Here is a 6,961-nt window from a genome sequence, read left to right as displayed (position 1 = left end):
TAATTACCCATACAAGCCCTCTCCAGCCATTATCAGTCTCAAAGTGGATTCCTCGTCATCGAACTAGTAATAGAATGTTTCCATTTTGACACTAAAACAGGTAGTCTATGGAAGAGGTGAGAATAACAAAGAGACTCACAGTACGAGAGAGAGAAAATCAAAGTTTTACCTATTGTTTTAAAGAACACAGCTTTACCTGGTAGTTCTATTAAGTTTTACATGTTGTTTCACATAAAACATAATGCAAGTAGTTCTTTTTTGTTATACATTATTTGCATTCAGGAAGCATAAGCATACAAATAGCACACACAATTAAACGCTTCACTCAATCATGCAACTATGATACTTACTCCAATTCTGTTATCATTGGTATCAGTGTGGGAAAAGAACTCATTTTTGTGGATAGGTTAGCACTGGAGCATCCGCTAAAGTAAGCTTTAGGGATCAGAATGCTTATTAACATTCCTCGCTCCATCCAAAGTGCATTTCACCATTAGCGAGATAAGACAATGGTGCTGCTATCTTGGTGACGTTGGCCACAAGTCATTGGTGGTATGACACGAAACTAAGGAAACTGCATACTTCTCACTTGGTCACGGATCATGCCCAATCTATCACCAGAGCTATCTTAGATGGGTACATAGAAACTTCATCTCTCCCTACAAAGTGACAGAGAAACTCCACTTCTGTGTGCATGAGCAATCACTTTCTAGGTTTCAGATTCAAGCCTTCTTTATTTATTCACTGGAATACAATTTTCAGTAGCAGATGCAAAAGTTTGACCAAACACCAACATAGACCAGCCATTTTTCTCATTGCACCCTCCATTACACTCTCGAAAATGGTGGGCACATTACACATACCAAATGGCACAATGTAGAATTCACACAGGCCTCTCATGCTAAAAGCTATCTAAGGTTGTTCTCGTTATTTATCCCGACTTGCCAGTATCTGAATGTGAGATCCAGAATGTTGAATCAATGGGAACCTTGTAACAAGTCCAAATATATCATCAATTCGTGATACATGAAAGCTGTCAAACTCACCTGTCAAATATCAATATCGAACCTTGGTATACCTTCCTTCTTCCTAACAGTCACTACCAGAGATACCAACCACTCTCTGATAAATGTATGAATTCGTTCTTCAACATACCCCTATCTTTCAGTACTTACGACCTTCTAGGTAGCCAACATAGTGGTTGCTGTATCAGGCACGTGTTGCCTGTATCTATGTGATGCTGAGCCACTGTTGTTCAAATCAATCAGCAACCCGAGTCTTAAAAATACACCAGCATATTCAACCAACAAATGACTCAGTCACTCTTACTATGTTGGGTCCAGATTGTTTGCAAAATGACCTCAGGTGCATTAGTAGCCACATACTTGCCTTTAGCCATGTGGTATGATGGCTGAAGTGCTAAAAATAAATATTTTCATTCCACTCATCATGCATGTAACCATTTCAGTGTACAGCTGATCATCCATAATTACAAAACAATACCTAGACTTCATCCCCAATCAGAAATATGACTTCCTAATCTAACGCTGCCTGCTTTATGGACAGTAAACAATTGAAGCATGACTTCTATAACCACATTACATGGTACCGACTTACCAGAGTCTAGACTTTCCTAGAACACCACTTGTATATCTATTAGTATTATTGTTTCACCAGCTATGTACACTCAACCTCGTCAAATTTGGATGACTGGTGGATAACTTCTGCAGTACATCCAGTACTTGGAGGGCTACAAAGATAATAAAATTCACTAGTGTTCTCACTTTTTTATTAACCAGGAACTCAACTGCTCGCTCTTGTAACCTCCCAGACATATACCAACCTCTAACCAGCCCTAACAGAGCTTGGGTAACCAGTAAATTCTTCTATGCAAGAAGTACAGATCTGACTTGTACTACGTCAGTTTTCTGGAGCATTTGCCACAGCATCTACCACTGTTTTGTTTGTTCTTCTGAATTTGTTGATCCAATGGTTAGTACTGATAACTTTTCCTATTTTACTGCTTACCAAATTACTGCTGTTGTGGATTGGCTGGCATCCGCTGAACCCAATAGCCTTCCATCTATGCTGCTCAGTAAATTATGGGCAGTTTATTTGCCAGTGCCTCATCAGTCCACAAGCAGAGCAGATACGTTGCTCCTCCTGTCCTGGATGACTTCCAGGTGAAGGCATATGCTGTGGCATGTACCCCATGTATGGATCTGTATATCTCTGCCCATTCATTGGAAGCCAGTGTGGTTGCACCTGAGTACTGGGATGTGTGAGAAGATAGATAACACGCAGTACAGGACTAGCACAACATGGTAGTGTCTGAGTAGGTTGGTCCATCTGGAGGGATAACCATGTTAGCTGTCACTAGATGTCCCTCACAGCCAAATGTTGCCTTATGGTTTCACTGGAGAAACTCTCAATGATCTTGTTCACAAGAATATCCTTCTGATATGAAGATACCATTGCCTAGTAGACCTTCTCATGCTATTATTCAGATTGCCTACATGGGCAGATAGTCCCTTGGTGCCAGTCCTCTTTTAAGTCTTAACCTTTGCCCAATGAATTGTCTAATTCTCTATTGGGTCAAATCGTCATCACAGCTTGTAAATAATTGTTTCCCTGTCTTCTTGTTGCTCATTTCCAGGGTGTTATATGGCGTCCAAACTCAAGATGAGACATTGGACAGACTTTTCCCAAGTCCATCCATTCTATATCATTACCAGCTTGAAATGCTTTAGGAAACAGTCGAGGTATTCTTTTACTGTTTCCTTAACTCTCCATAAGTAGGATCAGTCATTTTAACCAAACTTGTAACATACAATAACATTTAATGTAGTAAGTGCATCGTCACAAAATTTGGCACAAAGATTGTACACAAAAATCAGATTTTCTAATAAAGTATTCCTACAAAATATTTACTGAGATAATCCAAGTGCAAAGTAATTTTCAACGTTAAGAAGAAAAATACTTTTTCCAACATAATTTTAAATTTCATTTGTATAACCTCTTCAATTAATATTAAATTATTTTAGTACAGCTTTATTATATCTGTTATTTTTTTCTACCCTAACACTAACTGTACTGGCTCCAGACAATTTGACTAACTTTGTAACCACTACAGAACAAAAATACTAAATAAACCTAAATTACCCCCTTTTTAGTTCTAGAATGAAGGCATATTGTAACAGACAATTACACACTTTATTTCTACAGCCAAAACTGACAGACTTTTCACTTTTATCTCTTTGCAGTTGCAGTTAAACTCTTTCACAGTATGGCAACATCTTTTATTATGATTGAGTTACCAGCATGCACCCTAGAATTACACAAGCTCATCTCACCCAAGTAAGAATGTGCTACAGATTATTTAAGTTATTTAATATTTATTAATTATAATTTATAGTATTATTATTTAAGAATATTTTTTATCTAACCTAAAAAGTTTCTAATTTTTATATTTTAGTTTCTGTTGCAACAATAAATAAATATATACATTAAAAAACATGAAATTTAATAAATTTGAAATCTTGTCTTTCATTAGAAGTAACATTAATCTCTAATCCTAACTTTTAGTGATGATAATGTAATCTCAGAAATCTCTATAAAGTTCCAATAAAAATTTAGAATATGAGATATTGACAGGAACATAAAATAGAATGTTCTAAAACTAATATAATTTAACTGGCTTTCGAAGCTAAAAGTTAGTCAAGCCCAGTTTCAATCTGGCAAAGACAACGACAGCAAAATGTTCAAAACATTTTATTAGAGTGCCTTCAGTAAATTGAAATCTTCTCTTATTATTGGTTATAAATATTCCAATAACAATTGCTGGAGAGAATTGCTTACATTTCTTGAAAACGTGATGTACTTGGAGGGGTGTTGCATTTGACCTACAGTTTATTGCTTGTATCTCCATAAAGCAAAACGATTTGTAACTACAAGTTCACAGTTCAGATTTGGTATATGTGTATTAGAAGTGTGAAATTCCATGGAAAGTTAAAGAGTTCATATAGAGGAAGAAGAAAACCTAAAATGAACAATATGGAGCAAAAAGTGTCACATGATACAGAGAAGTAAAGACTGAGAATTTATGTCAATACTTTCTTTTGAAAATAAGAAATTGAAACTTAAATAATACTTGAATTATATACTATGTTTTGATGCAAAGTTTATTGATATACATTGATAAGAAAGTTGTTTAATTAAATGTTGAATGTAATTCTGTAAAAAGGTTGTAACTTTTGCACTCTGACCCATCTATGCTCCATTTAACATCAGTCACAAAATTTCCTCTATTTCACTCACTGGGACCTGTGATCTGGGCCAAATCCTTTCTTTTGTAGGTTCTTGGCCAATGACTGGTTGAGATGTGACCAGATACTTCGATGAGTAACTGGTCTCTGGTCCAGGGCTACAAACTGCTCACAGCAATTCAAACATTCATAGTTGTTTGGACCTCAGATAAGACTACAGTGCTCTGGCTGGCAATAACCTGAGAGTTTTGTAGAGACTTCTCCACGTAGTCTCAGACTTAACAGGCAGCAGTAATCCATGAGAATGACATTTAGATTCAATCCAAAAGTCTGGGTATTCCTGACTTAGCAGATCTTCCCAAGTTTGTGGATGTAGAATGATCGAGGTCAGGGACCTTTGTAGCATGGTCAAAAATCCTATGTCCAGAAGAGGACTTCTCCTAGACTCAACACCTCTTTCCTGCAGTCTCTCTTAGTTGTGAGTACTTCTATGTCCAGAATAAGCCATTCTTTTCAGTAAAAAATTTGTTTAACTCTAAAGATCAAGCAAGGTCCAGTACACACATTAACAAAACAGAAAAGTCTACAACAAATTCTGTAGTCATAGCTCCAAAATTTCTCATTGACCCTTTCAACAGGATATAAGAAGAATAAATATTATTTGCTATAGAGAACAAAGGCAACTAGAAAGAAACAATTTCAATGGCTTTTTGGGCCAGTTATGCCAAAATTGCATAGAAACTAACTAAATGAAAACATTATATGCCTGCATATCACACTACTAACTTTCAAGAAGATCAGAATTTTATGAAAAATGACAATTTAAGTGCTGTTTTTCTACTTTTATATTCTAAGATATGACAGACTTGAACATGAAAGACTAATATAAGCAAAACCTAGTTTCTCTATGTTTAAGAAAGGTTTGGTTTGTTTCAAGTATCAGCACAAAGCCACATAAGAGTTATAAATGCTAGCTCTTCATAATTTTGAATTGACATACTAGAGGGAAAGCACCTACTCAACAGCACCAACTGCCAACTTTAATCAGTAGTGGGATTTCATTGTCACTTACTTAACACACTCAAGGCCCTAAAGTGTGGAGTGCAGTTTCTTTAAACAAAGGTTATCTAATGTAAAATACCTATACATCATGAAGAAAACTGCTTAAAACTCCTCTTAAAAACTCATTATTGATGCAAGTTATTTGAGTAATCCATATCCAAAGATTCAACAAACTTTTACTGTTACAATTAGACCACAAATAAATAGTGCCATTTGAAGATGCATTTAATTTGGGATATGTAACTTCTAACCTTTTATTCAAACAAAAAACACTCATCATTCATATTGTGTATTGGTATACAAGGCAACTTTCCACCAAAATCTTTTCACCAGAACTTGTACATGGTAAACACATAAATAAAATTTGTATTGATATTAAATAATGATAATACTCTTTCTAAAGACAGGTATACTTGCTAAAAGAGCAATCCTGGGAGTAATACTTAATTCATAAATTTCTTCAAGACCTTTTATTTGCTTTTCTTACTAACTTCTAAATGTGTGTAAACATATTTCAAATTGTAGTTCAAAAATAAATTATTTAATATCCAAAAGTTAGTGATGAGCTTTTGATTATATTTTCACAACTCATCTGTAATAAACTCTAATATTAATTAACTGCTTCTAATATCTTAACTCTATGATTTTGGTTTACACATATTTCTTGTGGTTTCAAAACAATTCAAATTTGTTTGTTAATCAGTTACTATTAACTTGTCATCTCCATAGATTACACAGTTTCTGACTGATTTGTTTAACATGTTTTGTCCTAGATCAAATGACAAACAGACTATTGGAAAATTCTTTCCTGTTTTTTCAAGATCTCTTTGATGGAGCTGATTGAATGAGGGGAATAATTACTCTAACAATCATACATCTGAGCGTGCTACCTTTTATAATTTTAATACTGTTGCGTCAGCAAGGTCACGTGACTAGTATCACGCCACCTGTTTTCTAGAAATATCCTGTTCCTTCAAGAATGCCCTAGCGTTTACTAGATATGTGTTAGTCTTGTATATATATATAAGACATTGACAACGTGACGGGATAAGAGAGGTAATGAGTAATTGAATGTATGCGGACAAAATATTGTTGGCCACGTGAGTTATAGCGTTTGTTTTAGCGCAATTGTTAAAATTAAGTGTATCGTAAAGTTATATTCAGAAAGAATAAACCAGTTTTATTTAAGAAAGGACTTGTGTCGCTAAAGTTTCGTCGGAACGAATTTATGGAAAATTAACGAACTAACGGAGAGTAACAAATTGGTGTCAGAAGTGGGATAAACAAAAAAAAATGGAGACGAGAAGCGGCAAATCAAACTACAGCATAGCAGACTTGATGGCAGCAATACAAGAGCAGCAAAAGAAACAAGATGAACGAGAAATTAAACAAGAAGAGAAAGTACAGCAGTTGTTAGAGGAGAAAGAAAATAAACAAGAAGAAAGAGAAAAGAAACAAGAAGAGAAATTACAGCAGTTCTTAGAGGAAAAAGAAAAGAAACAAGGAGAGAGACAATAGCAGTTGCAAAAAAACCTGCAACAGTGGCAGCTTGAACAGCAAAATAAACAAGAGAAATTACAGCAGTTGTTGGAGGAAAAAGAAGAGAACAAGAAGAACGAGAAGAGAAATTACAG

This window comes from Limulus polyphemus, unplaced genomic scaffold, assembly GCF_000517525.1.
Source record: "Limulus polyphemus unplaced genomic scaffold, Limulus_polyphemus-2.1.2 Scaffold1016, whole genome shotgun sequence".
In the NCBI taxonomy this organism is placed as follows: domain Eukaryota; kingdom Metazoa; phylum Arthropoda; class Merostomata; order Xiphosura; family Limulidae; genus Limulus; species Limulus polyphemus.
Note: the sequence above shows the minus strand (reverse complement) of the source record.